General features: G+C 37.8%; 1 protein-coding gene across 15 annotated transcripts in view; it reads right to left on the minus strand.

Annotated features, from left to right (window-relative positions):
* Positions 1–20,765, minus strand: part of LOC5576365 (bone morphogenetic protein 1) — a 540,800-nt gene that overhangs the window by 441,006 nt on the left and 79,029 nt on the right. For 7 of the 15 annotated variants that reach the window (XR_002498631.1, XR_002498632.1, XM_021837569.1 and 4 more), the window contains exon 2: positions 4,295–5,408. The gene's annotated coding sequence lies outside the window, so the exon portion shown is untranslated. The remainder of the gene's footprint in view (positions 1–4,294; positions 5,409–20,765) is intronic. The other 8 variants (XM_021837561.1, XM_021837562.1, XM_021837559.1 and 5 more) reach the window with 4 other exon arrangements.

The following is a 20,765-nucleotide window of genomic DNA, read 5'->3' on the forward strand; positions in this document are numbered from 1 at the left end:
TGTTCACCTGACTAAAACGCGAAGCAACAAGAGTCGGGCTAATGGTGAATGCGTCGAAAACAAAGTACATGCTGGTTGGCGGAACTGAGCGTGACAGGACCCGCCTAGGAAGCAGTGTTACGAAAGACGGAGATACCTTCGAGGTGGTGGACGAGTTCGTCTACCTCGAATCCTTGTTGACGGCTGACAACAATGTTAGTCGGGAAATACGAAGGCGCATCATCAGCGGAAGTCGTGCCTACTATGGACTCCAGAAGAAACTGCGGTCAAGAAAGATTCACCCCCGCACCAAATGTACGATGTACAAAACGCTCATAAGACCGGTAGTCCTCTATGGGCATGAGGCGTGGACTATGCTCGAGGAGGACTTGCAAGCTCTTGGGGTTTTCGAACGCCGAGTGCTAAGGACGATCTTCGGCGGCGTACAGGAGAACGGCGTGTGGCGGCGAAGGATGAACCACGAGCTCGCTCAACTCTACGGCGAACCCAGTATCGTGAAGGTAGCTAAAGCTGGAAGAATACGCTGGGCAGGGCATATTGCAAGAATGCCAAGAAGGCGTGGGGCGCAGCGAGATTGGTGGATTGACTAGGTGCACCAGGACCTGGAGAGTAGACTGGCCCTTAAGGTGATTATAGAACGAAGCCACACCTCAAATTTTCAAGAGCACAAGACTTGAGAACCATACAGCGCTCCGCGTTGAAAATTTATTCCATTGGTCACCACCAGCCAGCAAGTATTTTGATTGTTTTTCAACACGAACAGTTGTCAGATTCTCCAGTCTTGTGCACTTGAAAATTCGCAGTTTGGCTTCGTTTTATAATCACCTTAAACAAAAAAGTTGTAAAACTCAACGAGGCACCCCCTAGATATGAGCCTTAGGGTAAGAGAAACGCTCTCTCAAAATTTCAACTCAATTGGTTGCTCCACCAGCTGGCGCATTCGATTTGAAGTTTGTATGGGATATTCGTCTCAAATATATTGAAAATTGATCCTATGCCACTGTTTCGTTCCGTATACTAATTGTTCACGTTCAAGTAAGCCCAGAATGACAAATACACTACTTGATACCCTAATGAACATAATTGCAGAAGGTTGTATCTGGATTTAATCTCATTTTCAATACTCTTTCAGTTGTTGAAAGTTAGGCTTAGATCAGCACTCCCGTACAAGTCACTTATATGCATGCGACATGTGCTTCAGCTCGCTCAGCGTCATAGGTGGCTTTGATGCGCTTAGTGGCTACCTCCAAGCTATGTTGAAGAAATACAAGCAGTATTGCATGATATACTTCAAATGGTTAAAACACCAACTTTATTAATTTTGATCATGGTACAATCTTCTACAATATTCTTCGCTATTAAATCAAGTAGTGTTTTTGACATTCTGGGTCCAATTGAACGCAATCATCAATTTTCCTGAACCAAAAAGTAGATGATGTGCTGTTGCTCATATGTTTGAGCTGAAAATCCCATATTAACTTCAATTCAAATGCGCCAGCTCATGGAACGACCAAATGAGCTGAATTTTTCAGAAAGGCTTCCTCTAACCCCAAGAAATAATCCTGGGGGTGCCCCGTGGAATCATACAACTTTATTTTTCTCCCATACTGAGCTGGGCCAGTCTACTGGAGAGCGTGGGTCACAGTTGGGGATGGAGAGAAGCGGCCATGTACCGAGTGAATTGGCGAATTATTGTTGGCGAGGATTTATCAAGATAATTGATGTTAAGCCAAATAAGTAAGTAAATAGAGGTACTGAATTATGCACACTGAAGAAGATTGTGACCAATCGCAGCCGAACTTCTAGTTGATTCTTTGTACATCTTCACTGTCTTCGGTCAATCACGGAATAGCAACCATGGATATGTGTAGACAGTCTAAGCGAAGCTAAAACAGTATTAATCTTATAATCTGGTTTCGATAAATCAGTAAAAAATCTGAATTTCTGAAATTTATGGAATGTAATCTGTAATTAACAAACAGTTGATAACAGCTTAATTAAGTTTTACCACATAAGAATGATAGCGTCATCTAACACAGAACAGCTATATATAAAAAGCGAACGTTATATTTGAAACGATATCAAGAAAAGGAATTTGAAATAAAAAATGTTATGATACAACTACTTCTAAACGAATCGTCTCACCGTCAAATTCTCAGTAATGTTTACCTTCCCAGAGAAGAGCGCTCAATCATCAGACCATTCAGCGCCGTAGATTAGAAGTGCGCAAAATTGAATTGGATAATGAATCCCTTTCCACTCGCAGTCCTCCATCAGAACCAGGCGATCTGCGGAGGTCAAACAGTGCGACAAATATTACGCCTCAAATGCGCCACAAACGTCTCTCAGTCTGTTCAAAAGTAAAGAAATACGAGCAAACGGTCAAGACGACGACACACAGTGATTGCACTTCTTACAAAAGTTAGCCTAAAGAACAAATTTTGCTCAAATCGTTCAAACACCATAGCTCATCGTCAAAAAATACTTAAATTTTTTTTTGGAGATCATTCGAAACATAATTCGTCCATTTACTTCATAGATGAATAACAACATCAAATTGTACTGAAATACGATTATTTCCAAATCTATTTAAAAACTAATAACGACAATGTTAAAAAAGTCAGATGGTTTTCTGGCGTAATTCGCTCTGTTTGCTTTGTTAATAACAATACTTTAAATTTTCCTCTCTCGATGCAGAAATGCTCAAGCAATAGTTTATCGAACATAATGTAAATAAAGATGGGGTAATATACACCTTCTAAAAAAACTAAATTTTAATTGCAATTCTTCAATGCTTTGTGGTCTGAATCAAATAAAAAACTTCAAATTTTAAAAATATTTTTAAAAATACATCCAAAGTTTAAGATTCAGTCAGTTTTGAACGAATAATCTGAAAATGATATAATCTCAACATTTATTATTTTTCTAACTTTTGGTCAGCTTTGGACCACTGTGCGACGACGATCCAGTTCTGCAGTCTGCTGTGGTGTGACGTGTAGATCACCCTCGTCAACTGAATGGCATTCAGCACGTAATTGAATCAATTTTACGAGCCGCGTGGCGATGAATGGCGCTGCTGCAGGATTGAAATTTCTCACTTGAATCGGAGAGTTTGCGCGGATAAATTGAGCATTGTTTGTAGATTGTAACAATCTCGGTGTGGCTGCGAAGATTTGTGTAACATCGGGTCCCAAAGGGGGATGAGCTTGCTTGGGGACGTTGATTGTGGAGATTGTAGTCAATTACTGGCAATCTTGAGGTTGATTGTAAATTGCACAAGTGGATATGATAAATCTTGCGAATGGCGAGAGAACATCTGTCATGATCATGCTCAAAACAAAACAGAATATTTGAGTTTCTGTAAGATTTATTGCTTGAATTGGGTTCAGACTGTTACATGCGATGAAAGGTAACGTTTAGCCTATTTATTGAATGCTCTAAAAATGAAGATGAATAAATATTACGCGTTGCTAAAGATCTAAACACCGTAGATTTATTAGACTTGCTAAAACGTCAAATGAATGATCATAAATAAATTCCTGGAGTATAACTTGCAGACTCGCCTTCTGTTTATTGATTTCAAGGCAGCGTACCATTCAGTGAAAGGAAATAAGCTATGGCGGATAAAGTCTGAACATGATTTTCCGGCGAAAGTAATTAGGCTGGTACGTGCTACGCTGGGTGGTTTGAAATCAAATGTTTGCAGAACAGGCGCAATGAGATTAAACATAAACCTCGTGATGTAGTAGCAATGAAATTTCTATCAGAATTATTTTTTTATTACAGTTAGTATAAATTAGTGAGAACTCATTCTTCAAACAAAAAAAAAATAAGAAAAGGAAATTTAATCCGACAGATGTGGAAAGAGAATTTTCTAGCTATTATTCAGCTATATGTGATATTATAGTCCGACAAACTTCTGTCTTTCGGCCATTATTATTTTCGTCGTAAGGATGATATCTTTCTTGATAAAGGACATTTGATTTTCAAACTTTTTCGAATGTTGAACCGTACTAATATGATGTACTTGTCAGTTGTCATACATTGAAACTTTAGGAAAATGAAAACCATACCGTGTTCTACAGAAAACGTCTTATTGATTTGCTCTGATGGGTCACAAAAATTGAAATTGATGGCCATGCGGGTAGTGCATCTGAAAAGTGGAACCAATGACTTAACTATCTTCGTGAAACGTATTGATTCTTGGTAAAGTAAGTATACTTTATGATTGCTGATTATTCAAAATAAATATATAACAAACATATTCCACACATTTATTGAAATTAACACTTACCCCTCGAAAGGTGGAAGCCCTGAATCATCCATAGCAGTGCTTCCATGCAGTGATAACATGAACAACAACAAACAACTATCCACTGGAAGGGTGAATCAAAAACGGTTATCCTTTGACGGTTTATATCCAACTTTTAGTTTTAGCACGAAACCTTCTTAGAATGTATTCTTCTGTAACAACCTTCACGAACGCTTCCTGTTTTCCTCTTTGATTTCTTCGAACGATACGACTGGCGTTTCAACAAATTCACTACTTCACCACGGATGTCTCACTTTCGGGATTCGGGATTTTTTCTTACATATACTCACTAAGTATAACAATTCCCCCACAACACAAACTGTGCTTCTCAGTTATACACTCTATGGGCTATTTTTACTGATTATTTTATAAACTGCATCAACTGTATCGGCTAAGGTCGTTACTTCCCATTCACTATAAAACTTCTCGTCAAGAAAGTGTAATCAATACTGGATCTCTGTTTCTTCTTCTGTTGATTTCGGCACTTTAAAAATCTTCTCCGATTTCCTATATCTTTTGAGTTTTATTGAACTGTTTCCGTGTTCCGCAATCACTAATTTCGCAATACGTAGATTATAAAAAACTGGGCGCCGGTTTCACTAACGTTGATTTTCGATCTAGATTGAGCGTCGACAAAGCTTGGAGTCCACTATGCCGAATGGAAGCAGAAGAGTGAGCTAATTATCGTAGGATAAAAAAAAACCGAAGAAATTCCCCGCGTTTCGGGTGGTAAGGTCTTTTCAGTGGGACTTCGGTCAGCCGCTGTCAAGAACTGGCTACGAATCGTCCAAAGGCAGTTACTGATGCCTTTGGGCTGACGACGGCGACGAAGACAGCGACAGCGATTGATGCCGGTCCGGGTTTTGCCGCTGATTCGAGGAAAGTCGATGACGCTGTCGGTTGTGATCGGAGCTCCATTTCCGGTGGATCATGGTAGGGACCACTTGAGCTCGCGTAGGGTCACAACGGTCACAGCATTCGGCAAAGTGCGCAGAATGTGGTTTGTGCGCAGAAGAGGGGCTAGAGTCAGAGGAAGTTTTCTCTTGACTGACTTATTGGGATTTACTGTGATTTGTTAAAACCGGTGTTCATTTTCCTGTAATAGATAATGAAATGGGTTACACATTTATCGAAAGATCATAGGGATAAACATCATTGAATGATTGCAACGCCATTCTGTTGCAAAGTTTATCGGAAGAAAATCTTTTTTGAGCGAATCAGAGAGCATATATGTGCGATGTTGATTTGCGATATGTTTTCATAAAGCAACCGTCTAATATCCTATTTTGCATTTTCGAATATTTGCAGAGTTTTATACAGTTATCCTCTTATGTACGACGGTAATTGATACCTAATAGATAGATATCGCGTTGTAACGAGGTTACAGTATTTTAATGTAATCTTTAATTACAAAAACCAAAACAGTGCGAAATGCAATATTATTTCCGTGTAGCCACTTTTCGCGTACCAAGTCTCTGATTCCACAAGTTGCGATGCAACAGTAGAGTCCTTATCAAAACTGAAAACTTGCGTTCTTAAAGGAAGTACACGAAAAACGACGAACATTTACGAACTCGGGAACCGCCGGTACAGGGTAATAGCCCAAAATTTCTGAAATTGCCATCCTCTTTAATCTAAACCGTCGAACAGTTAAGACGCTCTTTGCAAAAAGTTAAATATAAAATTAAAAGTCAATCAGTGATTTTATACAATCTAGTTAAGAGTGAAAGGTGTGTACGCAGTTGAAAAGTAAGATTTAGTAGAAGTAGAAATTTGCCAAGTTTGTTAAAATAAATATTAATTCCCATTGAACAGTTTTTTTGAAAACGTGCTCTGAACAAAAGTTTAGATTAGTTCTGGTAATTTCGTGCGTGTGTGCAATCAGGTAACTCTTGTAATACAATGAGAAACAATGTTAGAATCTAACTCCAAATACTGTCTCGCTTGAAGAACTTTCCTTCAAGTGAAGGTCCACCCTTAGGACGGGGCGAATAGTCCAAAGCCTCCACCGTCGACGGTATTCATCGACGTGGTGTACGTTGGGCCGATGAGCATAGTGCCAGTGCAGCATAATCAGCCTCGTGTCGATGTAGCGAGTGACAGATCGCCGTAGCCAGGACCACCATCATAATTATTTCGGCCAACAACAACAACCTCAAATTCACCACGCTTCCGAGAACGTCACAGAGCGAGCATGATTGTGACGCTCAGAACGTAACGCACTGTCTTCGCTAGCGGCCGCTAGAGGGCCGTGAGAATTTGAAACGAACGCACGTGTACGCTACCCGACCAAAAAGGAATTCGAATCGAGGAGATTGGAACGGAGAAAGGATTCGGAGTGTAAAGGAACAGGATTCGTTGGATCAGGAAAGGAAGGATAAGGAATAAGGACAATGGGAAAGGATCAAGTAAGCGCTACCTAAAATTGTAAATACTAACCCCCTACATTTTAAGATGAAGATTATAAAGCCATGAGCAAAAAGTGAATTGAATAAATAGGTACCTAATGAATTTTCAAGCCTTGGCAAGATTTTAGTTTTTGCACTTTTAGATAAAAGAGAACTGGTATTTTCAGATTTCGGTTTTCGGGACGAGTAGAATAGGCTCTGGGTAGGAAAACCTACAAAGGAAACCTACCCACCCTCAAGTGTTGAAATCGTTTCTTGATAGTTTGTTTTTATTCGTTGGAGGTCGTGTACGGATGTTTCGGTCGTGGGTCAACGGTCGCGATTAAGGACTCGCCCTGAGGTCTCGCAGCCGGGTCGGGATTCTTTGTTTGAGACAACTCGCTCCTTCGCGGCAAGATAAAACTTGCCTGGCGCTTAAGCGGAGGTAGTATTACATCCGAGGTTTTGGCCGCCCCTAGTCCCGTTACAGCGTTGGTGGAGACCTTTGGCTTATGGGATTTCAGCTAATTGTGTGATGGTTGAAAAAAGTAAAGTTTGCCCAAAGTAATTTTATCGCCTCAATCGACGATTAATGGAATCTTCATATGCTATTTAGTGTTTTTATTGTTTAGAAGCGGATATTCACTTACTTGGTAACTTTTTGGGATGTAGGTCATTTGGCATAAAGTTGTTTGGCATAATGGTTATTTGGCATAAAGTAATTTGGCATAATGAGTCTGAAACCAAGGATTTCTTAAGATGACATTCGTTTTTACGTTTCTTTTGAAGCCCACTGACGACATCAGGCTTATTTTGGAGTCGAATGACACAAACATTACACTTTATTCAATAATCATAAGCTTCTAATAAACTAAAGCATATTAGGAAAAAAAATTGCCATAGTATTTTATTATGTATCCAGAAATTAATCTTCTTTGAAATATAAGTTAATGTTTTGAGTTGCGTTTTTGGAATAAATTGTTACACTACAGATATTAATATATTTAGCACAAATTCACCCTTCTTTCAAACATTGGATGTTCCTTCGATATGCGATAACCATCGATAACATCGATAACCATTATCATAGCCATAACAACTGTTGATTTATTATTTAAATAAATTTCACCTTCTTTTATACATAGGTTGTTTTTTGGAGGTTTATTTTTTTAGATAATATTTTTGTTTCCAACTAATAAAGTAGCGTCAATCAACAGTAGTGATCTGCTCAAGTTATTAGCGAAAAAATATATCGATTACTGCAGCTCGCGCCCCAGATAATTTTGAACGCAATTTTTCAAATCCCTTCGTATTAATATGCAATAATCTTTGGCGTCCAATCTTCTAATTGTTTTAATCATAAATTTTGCACTTCTTTTAAACATATGCTGTTCTTTATATCAATATACAATATTTAGTGAAGCTATATGTTATACATTTTTATATTTTACCCGCTTAAACTTCAACGTTAATAATTTTTGTTTATAAACAAATTTTTCGGTTTTTGATACGCTGAAAAAATATAATTTCAATCACAAATGTTCCTTCATTCGATAATGTACGGTTCTTCCAAAATTAAAATGACTATTAACTTCCCTATCAATCTAATACTTTAAAATACGTATATCACAGCAAGCTCAAAGGTATTCTTTGTTCTGAGATGTAGAGAAAATTAATCACGAGTTTTAAGAAGTTAGGCTCTCTAATATAACAACTATTTTTGACATCCAAATGGCTTGGCAAATCAGGAACCATGTTCTCTTGTACATATATGGTAGTGCTCTACATTAATTTGTCCATACAGGAAATTGGAATGGCTTCCGCTTTGACTATGTACAAGATAATGTTGTTACTAAAATCAATATTAGTTTTATAATGTTTTTACTAACTGCATGTGTGGCGATATTTTTGTATAGTACTGTAACGTGAGAGGCTTTTTGCTATAAACCTAACCTGCGCTCTTTGCCCTATAGTTCCACCATTTTTTTGCCTACGTTTCTAACCCGTGGTAGCTTTATTGCAGTCCACGCTAATATTTATTTGATGTTGTGCTAGTGGCTTATCTTTAGCAGTATCTGTTGTTGTGTGTGTGTTTTGTGGTTGTGCATAGTGGTTATCACACTCAATGGTATGGGTGCCCTAGTGTGGTTGTGAAAAAATATGGAAAACAATATGCACTCTGCCTCGAAAACCCCAAGAATCCGAGAGAAAATTTTTCCAATTGGGTAATATTTTCATATTTTGATGAGTCCGGAAAGCGTCTGCAAGTTTCTCGAGGGAAAAATGTGTATGAAGAGCGTATGCGAGTGTTCGTGTGTTTAAATGTCATTAAGTTCAATATGACACATTTCAAAAAATTGCAATGTGTGTTTTCATTTCTGTCTACAATTTTAGCTTTTGACAGGTCAAACCGATGTTGTTTTGTAATACTCTGGTGCATCGAAGTCGTTCGTTCTCCAAGAGCAGTAATTTGTGAATCCTCAACGTCAATTCCTTGTTGCAGTAGTTGTTCCATCGTGTTGTAATGTGTTTGATGTCCGTGTATTCTTGTTTTAGAATCCTTGAAAAAGGTCGAATAAACTACCGAAACCTTCGGATATTGAAGCAAAGCTGTTATTGCTGCTCTCAAAGACTGCAACGGCCGAAAACACCACGTTTCCTAGCTGCAGCATCCAATCGTCAAGCAACATTTCTGTTCCGGTGCCCACTTCTTTGATGAAATTAAAAATAATTACGGTGCTAGTGCTAAAAACATGCTGAAAGAAAACGTTTTTGATATATATATTTTGGACCCCTATATATTTTGGACCCCCTGGGTCATTTTTCAGCAAATTTATGAAAGACCACCATGGGCGTAAATAGCCATCAGACTTGAGGGGGGCCACGGCCCCTTCTCATGAGAGACAAAAATCGTAAAGGATTTATATAACTTAATAATGCTTGTTTCGATAATATTTGTGAACCGATTATAGTGGCGCAATTTCATACAGAGGTAGATCAAAACCTGAAAATCGTCCAAAACCGATTGATCAACTTTCTTTGTTACCAAATGTTACTTTTATGGAAAAATAGTTAACGTATTTAAAAATCTTTTTTTTTTTCGTTTTATATTACCAAGATGACGTATTCAACCCAATCTAATAGATCTCGAACAGAATACAAGGATTTAAAAGCAGACTATACTCAGGATTTACCTTTCCAATAGATTTAATCTAGAATTTTTGAAAATTTATAAAACAAGATAAAGATTTAAATGTATCAGTTCAATTGAGGTTCAAGAGCAATGTGAAATTCTAACCTCTTGAAGCCGACAAGTAAAAAAACCCAAGCCTTTGAAAAAACCGCTTGTTAGTTTGTAAATATGGATTATTGTTGCTCAGTATTTCTGTAGCGAACGATTCATTTCTCTAAGCCTCTCAAAACCAAAATTCGAACATGGGATTGAATAATACCTTTTTTGTTAGAGTTATAAACTTAGAGTTAAAAACTGCTTGGCTAACGTATCATATTGAAGAATTGAAGGTTTTTTTGTATTCAAAAAAAGCAGTCGTCAGCAAATTCGTACCATAACAGTTGTTTGAAGAAAGCTGGATGGAAGGTATTTTGCTTATGAATTTATTAATATCCAATCAGACTAAGGTAGGGCAATAGTTCGACATTAGTGGTATAATCAAAATTTTCATAAGGGGACGGACCTGGTGTAGTGGTTAGAACACACGCCTCTCACGCCGAGGACCTGGGATCAAATCCCATCCCCGAGATAGTCACTAAAAAAAAAAAAATTCTGTGACGACTTCCTTCGGAAGGGAAGTAAAGCCGTTGGTCCCGAGATGAACTAGCCCAGGGCTAAAAATCTCGTTAATAAAGATAGAAAAAATTCATAAAAACAATAGCAGTTGAAAAGAAATTACTATACAGTAAGTACCGACACTTTTACGACAGACATACTTTATACCAGCCATAAACTTATGTTTACAGATAACTTACTAATTTTTCATCATAAAATTGCCCAAAGCTCAATAATAGGAGTTTTTTACAAAACTAAGTGAAAATGTGAAATGTTGGTGACTTTTATCGCACGATCGGACCAATTTCGCTAATTTTAAATATAATACAGTCGAAGCTCGTTATAACGACCACTTTTATAGCGACAAAAGCTCTCTATAGCGACATTTTTCCAGTCCCTAGAAAACGATCTTAATGTTATCACTATTCTCTATAACGACATTTCTTTATTACGACGGTCCCTTGCGATGTCGTTATAACAAGCTTCGACTGTATATGAATTTGGGATAATTTGTAAATTTCTCTGCGAACTTACATGGGTCGAACTTTTGCCCCGCTGATTAGAACTTTTGCCACACTATGGGCCAATAAATGATTCCAAGCAATTATGTAGTAACTAATACACCTCACAGTATCCTTATGATGCCTAAAAACGCCCTTAAATAAAAAATCAAAGTAGATTTGATCATTATTAATTTTCATACAATGAAAGTTTGACCAAAAAATATATTTTTTTCCAAATCTTAATCAATTTTTATAATATTTGTAGTGAAAGTCTCTTACTTGACCACTGTGGCATTTAAAAGCATCGATTTGAATGGAGCTAGAAATCTTAAAAAGAAAATCTGGTCCACTCGAACTTTTGCTCCACTCTCTTTAGTAATGTTCAATGTTGAGCTACTAAAATTCGAAAAATAAATCCGATCGGCCTTAAAACATAAATGTACGACTGCGAAATACATATTTACTGAAAAATAGATGAGCTCATGCTTGAAAACAATTAGTTTTTATACAGTAGATTGACAAAGATGTAAGTAAAGATCACCTAACAAACGGCTGTTTCATTGGACTTGGTAGCAAATCTGTTGGTATCGAGATGAACTAGCCCAGGGCTAAAAATCTCGTTAACAAAGACAAACAAAAAATTGATGTAATGTCCATATAACCTACGTGAGACGCCAAAAAATGTTGCGTAAACACTTATAGCCGAATTAGAAGCATGTCTAAAAATAATCTTCAGTATGAACAAAGTTTAGGCCCCCCTGGCCCATCCCTATTTACGCCAATGAAGACCACCTCACTTCGCATGCCATTTAGAAAGATAGGACTATTCCGCACTTTCATCAACCATTTGTACATAGAAAATGTGTTTATTTTATCTTAAATTAATTTAATTTAATCTGTTCATCCATGCAACCGTTAGAACACACAGAAATTGAAGCTGTCAGACATTTTTCAAACACTTTTTTCAAAATCCTGGACTAGAAGCGTAGAATTTCTCCGGTTTTCCATTGTTAATCGATTGATTAGACTATGAGCAAACATATTATACAACCAGTGTCATAGACTTTGTCGCCAAGCGATAAAAAATACCGGGGGTCCAAAATATATACTTTGAGGGTCCAAAATACATTGGTGTGTCCAAAGTAATGAAATCCTGTGCTTCACAATTCAATTATTTTCTACGTTTTTTGGATCGTACATGACAGTAGAGGAAGTTTTTCTTTACAATTTGGCATGTTCTTTGACTTGGTTACGCTGTGTAATTAATTAATTGTGACAAAACACTAAAATCACTTCCTTAGGAGGTCCAAAATACGACCTCTTATCACCGACCTATCACAAATTTACTCTTATTTAAAACATTGGATGTTTTTTCAAAATATACTGAAACAATAATTTGAGTTATCAAAACTTTTAATTTAACTGTTGTAGGTTGCACAGTTAAATCAGTTCCGTCCCTCTCGGGCTCAGGTTGGGTACCACTTCTAGTACTGCATTTGGTCCCTCGGTAGTGCAAAAGGTACGGTAGAAGCACCGGTTTTGGCCATACGCCAGTTGTAGCCATAGTGGATTATACACCATTTTACATAGCCAATCAGCATGAAACCTTTTGTGTTCAGTAGATCACATTCATATGATAGAGCTACATTTATTTACTCGTCCAAATTGATTCAAAACATAAGGAAAACAATTCATTTTCTTTATAATTTTAAGTTTCATACACCTAATTTAGCCAGGGCACTCCTAATTTGGCCACTCTCATGAAAAATCAATGCAATTGGCCAATTTAGGAACCGAAGTTAAATCTCTGGCCGAAACTGGTTCCGTTAGCCTATATTGACCAACGGGATTTTGAAAGCGAAAAAATGGTTTTATCTCAGTTTTGATATTTTACACACATAATATGGATTGAAAGCTTGCATTTGACATATTTGTAGTATAAATACGACTTCCCATTTAATTTTTATTGACATTTTCTCTTAGGCTGGTCAAAACTGGTGCTTTTACCCTACGCAAGTTTGACAGATCGCAGTACATTTTCCACACGGAGAAAACGGAAAACCCATATTTGAGTATTTTTTAACTTACTTTTGAGTTATTTTTCTCTCCCTATTTCATTCGCTCCTTCTATTGTTGTCAGAGAGCGAAGAGCAAAACAACCCAAAAACCGAACCTTAGTGCGTTACCTCAAATTTGAGTAAGTGGCACAGTACTGGAAGTTGAGTTATTTGATCTGCCGATTGAGTGAAAAGAACTTAGCCAGTAGGTATTTTTTCGCATGGCTGCAAATGAAAACAACTTCTACCCCATCAACTCAAAATTAGGTTAACGCACGAACCCCCGGAATTGAGTGGAATGAACTCACTTTTGAGTACTTCATTTTCTCCGTGCACAGCATTCTATGAGCCATAAAATTTTGGGCAATTGCAAGGGACATGGAGGTCTTTAATTTGTCTTTGGTTAAATTGTCAAGTTCTTGGAAATTGTAGTCAATATTTTGCTGTTGTAAGGATTTTTAGCTTACGTGTACACGAAGAACACGTGTTCAAATTGAAATTGAAACTGCGAAAAGAAACCACCGAAAAGAAACCACGTGCTCCAGTGAGGATCGAACCCACGGCTCCATATTCGCGGCACTTCAACTTACAAGCGGCGGGACCCCGAAACACGGAGGCAAACTGAACTCGATTACCCCAAAGCAAATGGTATCATCATTTTGCAGTCTAAACCTCCTTTTGATGTATGAGATGTACATTTGTACGGTTTTTGACATTAACTACGTCTTACGGCACGAAATTATGTTAGGTTTTGAACGCTAATACCTCAGCCATTTAAGTATCAATAGATTTTCAATTTTTTCCCACCGGAAATTTATCGGAACTTCTTCGCTCATTCTTCTTTTTGCCGTCAGACTGTACACACGGTTGGATGAGTCTTTCTCGTTTTGCTCTTGAACACGCTTCTCAGTTCTGTTTAGGACCAAGGTAATTTAATACACGATACTGGATTCGCGAAAATTGGCTCACCAACACTTTCGCGTTAGTAATGAAATGTTTTTATTTCTATTCTGTGGTCCGATATTTCAGCAAAATTTGCTCAGTTCAACTATTCTTTACATGTAAAAATTGATAATCTTACGTTTGGAACTGGTTTGAAGCAAAGACCACCTCACTCTACATTTATTTCAAACTTTTTTACATCCAGTTTTATGTAGTGGATAACGAAGAGAATAATATAATTATACCATAACTATGTTAAACTACTTGTTTAAAGTCCAAATTCCTGGAAAATTAATTGTAGAAACGATACTCCCATACAATGTGAAACAAACTTCATTATTAGCGCATTTGCTCAAAAGGACACGCGGCGTTCCCCTGAGGAAAAGAACGACCGCCGTTTTGCTCCTTTTTGCTTCATTCTTATGGCAGATAACATTGCGGTTGTTTCTTGCCTGGACCATTCGCCGCGTGGAATTTTTGGGCAAATGCGCGTTTTTGGAAACTTTACAGCGCATCAGTCAATACTATTTTTTTGCTTTTTTTTTCTTTTCACAGTGATGCATAAGCATTTGCGGGAATCCAGTACCTGTGTATTAGGGTACTTTGGTTTGGGTCGGACGTATAATGTGGAGGACGCAAGGTTCGTTTAGAGCGATTCTCTTCAGAGCGATTATTCTCAATTTTGTCATTCTTATACTTCTTCGCGTTGAAAAATGGGTTAACCAAAGTGAAGTTTGATTTTTGACTAACTTTGCCGCGTCGCAACTCGCTATAGCGCGCATCTATGCCTTCCACCGTGTGTATCATGCACACTATTGAAACTCGAGTTGCGACGCGGCGAAGTTGGTCAAAATTCGAACTACGCATGTTGATCAACCCATTTTTCAACACGAAGTAGTATGTATCGTATAGGATACTTGTAGCCACGATGGCATATCATGCCTGAAAAGTCAAGAAAATCTACATTCTGGAGAAATCATGGATCGTCGCGGAATTGAAACCATCAACATGCAACAAATAATATGGCGTAGTTAACGTCAAGCGGTCGTGTCTTGTACACAACCCCCTCTGATATTTTTCAATTTTCCCAGGGATACATCTAGAGATGGCTTCATCAACTGTTCCAAGATCTCCGGCTATTTCTTCAAGATCAACTTCAGGGATTCTTACGTGTACTTCGTAAGACTTCTTTTTCAGCGGTTTAGTAATGAATGAGACCAGATGTGTCATGACGTCCAAGAGACGTCGTCCGAATTGTTGTGTTAGATAATCGATATAATTTTATATGCCACGTGTTAACGCCGAGAATAGATCTAACGGCTACTCGGATCCGTGAGTATAGTAAAACAGTTTGTCCATAAAACACTGAGTGCATATTTAAAGATTATTTACAATTTATGTACAACAACACGGTCACTATATCCATTACCGGTCTGTGGATGGAATCGCAGAAAATAGGCTAACTCACGCAAAGGATAATTTCGAAGAACGATCTATTCATGCCGGTGATCAACTGCACGAATTTGTCTACCTCGGATCATTGATAACGTTGGATAACAACCGCAGCAGAGAAATTCGAAGACGTATCATTACCGGAAGTCGTGCTAACTACGGACTCAACAAGACCTTGCGGTCTGGTAAACTTCACTTCCGTACTAAGTGTACCATGTACAAGACGCTAATAAGACCGGTAGTCCTCTACGGGCATGAGACGTGGACAATGCTCGGAGAGGACCTGCAAGCGCTAGGAGTTTTTGAACGACGTGTGCTTAGGACGATCTTCGGCGGAGTATGTGAGAACGGCGTATGGAGGAGAAGAATGAACCACGAGCTTGCGCAACTCTACGGTGAACCCAGTATCCAGAAAGTCGCCAAAGCTGGAAGGATACGATGGGCGGGACACGTTGTGAGAATGCCGGACAACAATCCCTCAAAAATGGTGTTCACCTTAAATTCGGCCGGTACAAGACGAAGGGGAGCGCAACGAGCTAGGTGGTTTGACCAAGTGGAGCAGGATCTTGGAAGTGTGGGGCGATCGAGAAATTGGAGGATAGCAGCCTTGGACCGAGTTAGTTGGCGTAACATTGTGGCGCAGGTCATGTCCTGAAGGACGTAGAGCCAGCAAAAGTAAAGCAAGTGATCAACTACAATACTGATCGTGTTCTACTGCTGTTGATGGCGTTGTAGATACTGTCGGAAAGGGGGGGAGTATTGATGAAGTATTCAGAAATACACTTCTCTGCCTTGTATATCGTTTGATACGACTGGCTAGACGTAGCTGTATTGTTCTAACAATGCTGTCTGGCTCAGCAGACTTGGCGATTGATGTTGTGTTACGAACCAGTGTGGAATTCATTGAGAATGAGAAAGTGATTGTTTCCCATATCTGTGCATTTGGATTGCGGACTACTTCTATAGCAAGCAGTGCACGTCTTTTTACGCAGTGGGCTCAACTGATTGATCGTCAGAAAATAGGCAACTTTTTACATATAGTTCACGTAGATGAATGAAGAGCTGATAGAAGTCGAAAAATCATTCACATCTCATAAGGCACCGGTACAGGCCTATCTGTCTACTAGATATGACGGACAAGTTTTCAGAGAGGTATATCCAGCCTAGCACCATATACGACCAGTTCTGATTCAGGAACAGTAAATCACTCGGAATTCAATGCAGTCTGTCGTCCTGTAACCGAGTTATACAGTTTTTTTTTATTTGAATGTATGCAATATCTATATTGCTGCGTGTATGATAATAACTGTTTCACTGTTCAGAAGAAATCTAGAAGAAATAATTCTTAGTACCTATTTACAAATCAGGGAAGAAAACTGATATTCGTAATTATCGTGGAATTGCTATAATTTCACCAATTATACTTTTAATGCAATGAACAATGGTAACTATGTAGAGGCTCTGTATACTGATTTCAGCAAGACATTTGACCGCATTGACATCTCTATGTTACTCTTTAAGTAAGAAAAAATAGGATTGGATTTATCATCTTTAAACTGGATACAGTCGTATTTAACACATCGACAACAAATAGTGAGATATAATGGTAAAAAAAAATCTAATTCTATCCATGTTACATCAGGAGTTCCTCAGTGCTCACATCTAGGACCTCTTCTTTTCATATTATATGTAAACGATATTTCCTACATTCCTAAGCATATGAATGTTTTTATCTATGCTGATGATATGAAGTTATTCGTGGAAATCAAGTATGACAACGACATTGACATCTAGCTGTGTGAAATATATATTTTCGAAGAATGAAGAACTTCAGTTAAATGTTAAAAATGTAATTAAATTACTTTTAGGAAAAAGCGAAACACACAAGAAAAAACCGTGATTTTAGGAAATCAAATCGTTGAAAAATGCGATAGAGTCAGAGATTAAGGCAAAGATGAATCGAAGCCAAACCTCAAATTTTCAAGAGCACGAATCTGGAGAACCGCACATCCTTCTTCTTCTTCTTTCTGGCGTTACGTCCCCACTGGGACAGAGCCTGCTTCTCAGCTTAGTGTTCTTATGAGCACTTCCACAGTTATTAACTGAGAGCTTACTATGCCAATGACCATTTTTGCAGGTGTACATCGTGTGGCAGGTACGAAGATACTCTATGCTCTGGGAAGTCGAGAAAATTTCCAACCCGAAAAGATCCTCGACCGGTGGGATTCGAACCCACGACCCTCAGCTTGGTCATGCTGAATAGCTGCGCGTTTACCGCTACGGCTATCGGGCCCCCATAACCGCACATCCGTCCAGGCTGAAAACTTAATCGATTGGTCACTAGCTGGTGGTGACCAATCAGTTAAGTTTTCAGCTCAAACGGGTGTTTGGTTCTCTAGATCCGTGCTCTTGAAAACTTGAAGTTTGGCTTCGATTCATCTTTAACTTAAGGTGTAATTTTAGACTCAAAACTTACTTTTATCGATCATTACATATAGAAGCATATAGATTTAAGTGTTAACATGTAGTCTTCTTTTGATTGATGATAATAAATAAATAAATAAATTCGAAAGGATAGGTACAATGTGCATTCCATGTTGCAAGAATGCGAACCTGTAAACATGACGTTCGCTTCAGATCCAGTTCGTAGAAGAAGACGATTTAATGAGCCTAGTTAGAACCCTGTTTCAATGTAATCTCTAAACCTGCTACCTATAATATCGACTTTGGTTCAGTTGTTAAAACATGTCATCCATACCTTATTGGATAAGTCATCTGGTGCCTGGATAATCCCAACTATGTCATGGCTTAACGCATTCAGGAGTGTCCTCATTTCCTTCAATACTCCGACAGCGTCAGCTGCAGCTGTAACAGCACAAATCCGCGAAAACAAAAGCAAATCTTGTTCTTCTTTCTCACCAACTCCAAAATATAGTACCGGGTATGGGTGGATGGGGATTAGGGCGGTTCAAAATTTTAAAATGTTTGAGAATCCAAACTTCCATATGCTCCTTACCATGAAAATAGTGTTCTGTGAAATTTTCAGGTGGCGATTTAAAGGTGGCCCAAGGACAATGTAGATTTATATGAAAATTACTATGGAGAAATTTTGAGATATGTTCCAAATACGCTACTACTGTAATGTAAGTACAAACTTATTATCCCATAGTTAGAACTTATTCTTCAAACCATAATAAATAAATTTGCTGAAGAGAGATATTCAATCCGATTGATAGCAGAAGAGATTGGAGATATTCATGAGTTTGTTTGCTATTATTTCGCATAATATGGGATTATAGCCCTGCAAACATGTACAAAAATACCAAACAAAATTAGTTCAAAAGGGATTTATTTCTTCAGCAACATCCTTCATTAAGGTTTGAAGAATGAGTTTTCAATATGGGATGATAAGTTTCTACTTACATTATAGTACTAGCAAGTTTGGAAAATTTCTCAAAATATCTTCATAGTAATTTCCATATAAACCTACATTGTCTTTGGGCCACCTTTAAATCACCACCTAGAAAACTGAAAATTTTACAGAACACTAATTTTTATGGTAAGGATGAAAAGAAGCATAAAGGAGATTGGATTTTTAAACATTTTTAAATGTGAATCGCCCTAATGGGGATCAGTCATCATATCAGCATCCTCTCAGGTGGTCCTTATCGACTAATTTCTCTCGCTCACAAGAGGGAGGAAGCCTTTCTCCACCAAGCTGTGGAGAGCATAACAAAAAACAGTATTGGCACACGCGGGCCATATCCTGTTTCTGCTGAATTCGGTATGTATTCACGCACACTAATGTGTTCTATTGCTCAGTTAATATTCCTACTGAGAAGAAATGCAGGGAGCAATACAAGCTAAAATTAATTTACACAGCCATCTGATATTCTGGCAGCCAACTGATGGTTCTTAAAATCCAGCATATACCTATATCCAGCTCTTCCAGGAAGCCTTTCAGGCTTGAAGTTCTGATAGTTAACCTGAAGTGTAGAATTTGATAGATAACTTTGCATTATTCTTACAATGTATAGTGGAAAATTGAAGTATTTTAATTTTACAATCAAGCCTTCATGTCAAACACCGTCGAATGCTTTTCTATGTCTAGAAGAGCAAGACCAGTAGAATAGCCTTCAGATTTGTTGGAACGAATCAAATTTGTTACACGTAACAGTTGATCGGATATCACTGTCGGAACCCGAAATTTTGATTGGCAAAAGTTGAATTTTCGTTTGTGTGGATCATTATTCTTTTTGAAATGTCCTTTTTCAAAAAGTTTACTGATAGAGGAGAGCAAGCTGATTGGACGATAGCTGAAAGCTTCTGCGGGATTTTTGTCTGTTTTAAAAATTTGTGCAACCCTGGCATTTTCCCGTTTATCAGGAAAATATGCCAACTGAAAACATTTGTTGGTTGATATATCAAGAACTGTAAGCTACTACCTGGACGTTTCTTGATTAGGATGATAAAAATTTCATCATAGCCAGGGGCTTTAAAAGTTTTGATTTTTTTTTATTGTTCTCAATTATTGCAAATCAGTCAATTATCAGGAATTGTCAAAAACTTCAATGCTTTTGAAGCCCCAAGTAACTTGATTTTCAATTGGATTACAAAGTCCTAAATTAAAATTGTGTGCGCTTTCAAACTGCATAGCAAGTTTTTGACCTTTTTCGCAATTGGTTAGTAATAATTTGTTTTCCCTTTTGAAAGCTTGAATTTAAGTTTTTTTTTTTTTCAAAATGTTAGATTATATCAAAAACGGCTTGGAGCATGGGTGCAATTGAGAAATTTGATTTCCAAAATTGTTATTTTCTAAATAAAAAAATGTTTTTAAATTTCTGTTGGCAGATCCTACCATATAATTTTTAGGATCCCGAGTGCATTAAAAGTGCCTTCTCCTCACGTTTGTAAGACGAATCAAGAGTTTAAGATCATCGTCTATAATCACGGATTCAAATTTTACCTTCAAATTTTGGTATTGCAATGTCCCTGGCTTCAACAATGGAATTTGTTAATGTTTCAAAAGCATTGTCAATATCATGCTTTGTTTGTAAAAAAATGTTAACATCAAGATTACTAGTGATGTATGCTCTTAGATACTTGAAAGTGGAACTGGTAAGATTGAGAATCGCTTCATGGGATAATTGAAATGTAACAGGGATATTATCAGAATTAAAGTCGGCTTGAGTACCAGTTGGCTGCAGAGTTGACAAGAGTCATAGAAAAGTTTCTAGAAAATGAAAGACAAGTAGGGCTATCAGGGTATAGTATTGAAAAATATTCTAAAGAGTGCTCATCAACTAAAATCCTGCCGTTGGAACA

This window comes from Aedes aegypti, chromosome 1 (assembly GCF_002204515.2).
Source record: "Aedes aegypti strain LVP_AGWG chromosome 1, AaegL5.0 Primary Assembly, whole genome shotgun sequence".
Classification (NCBI taxonomy): domain Eukaryota; kingdom Metazoa; phylum Arthropoda; class Insecta; order Diptera; family Culicidae; genus Aedes; species Aedes aegypti.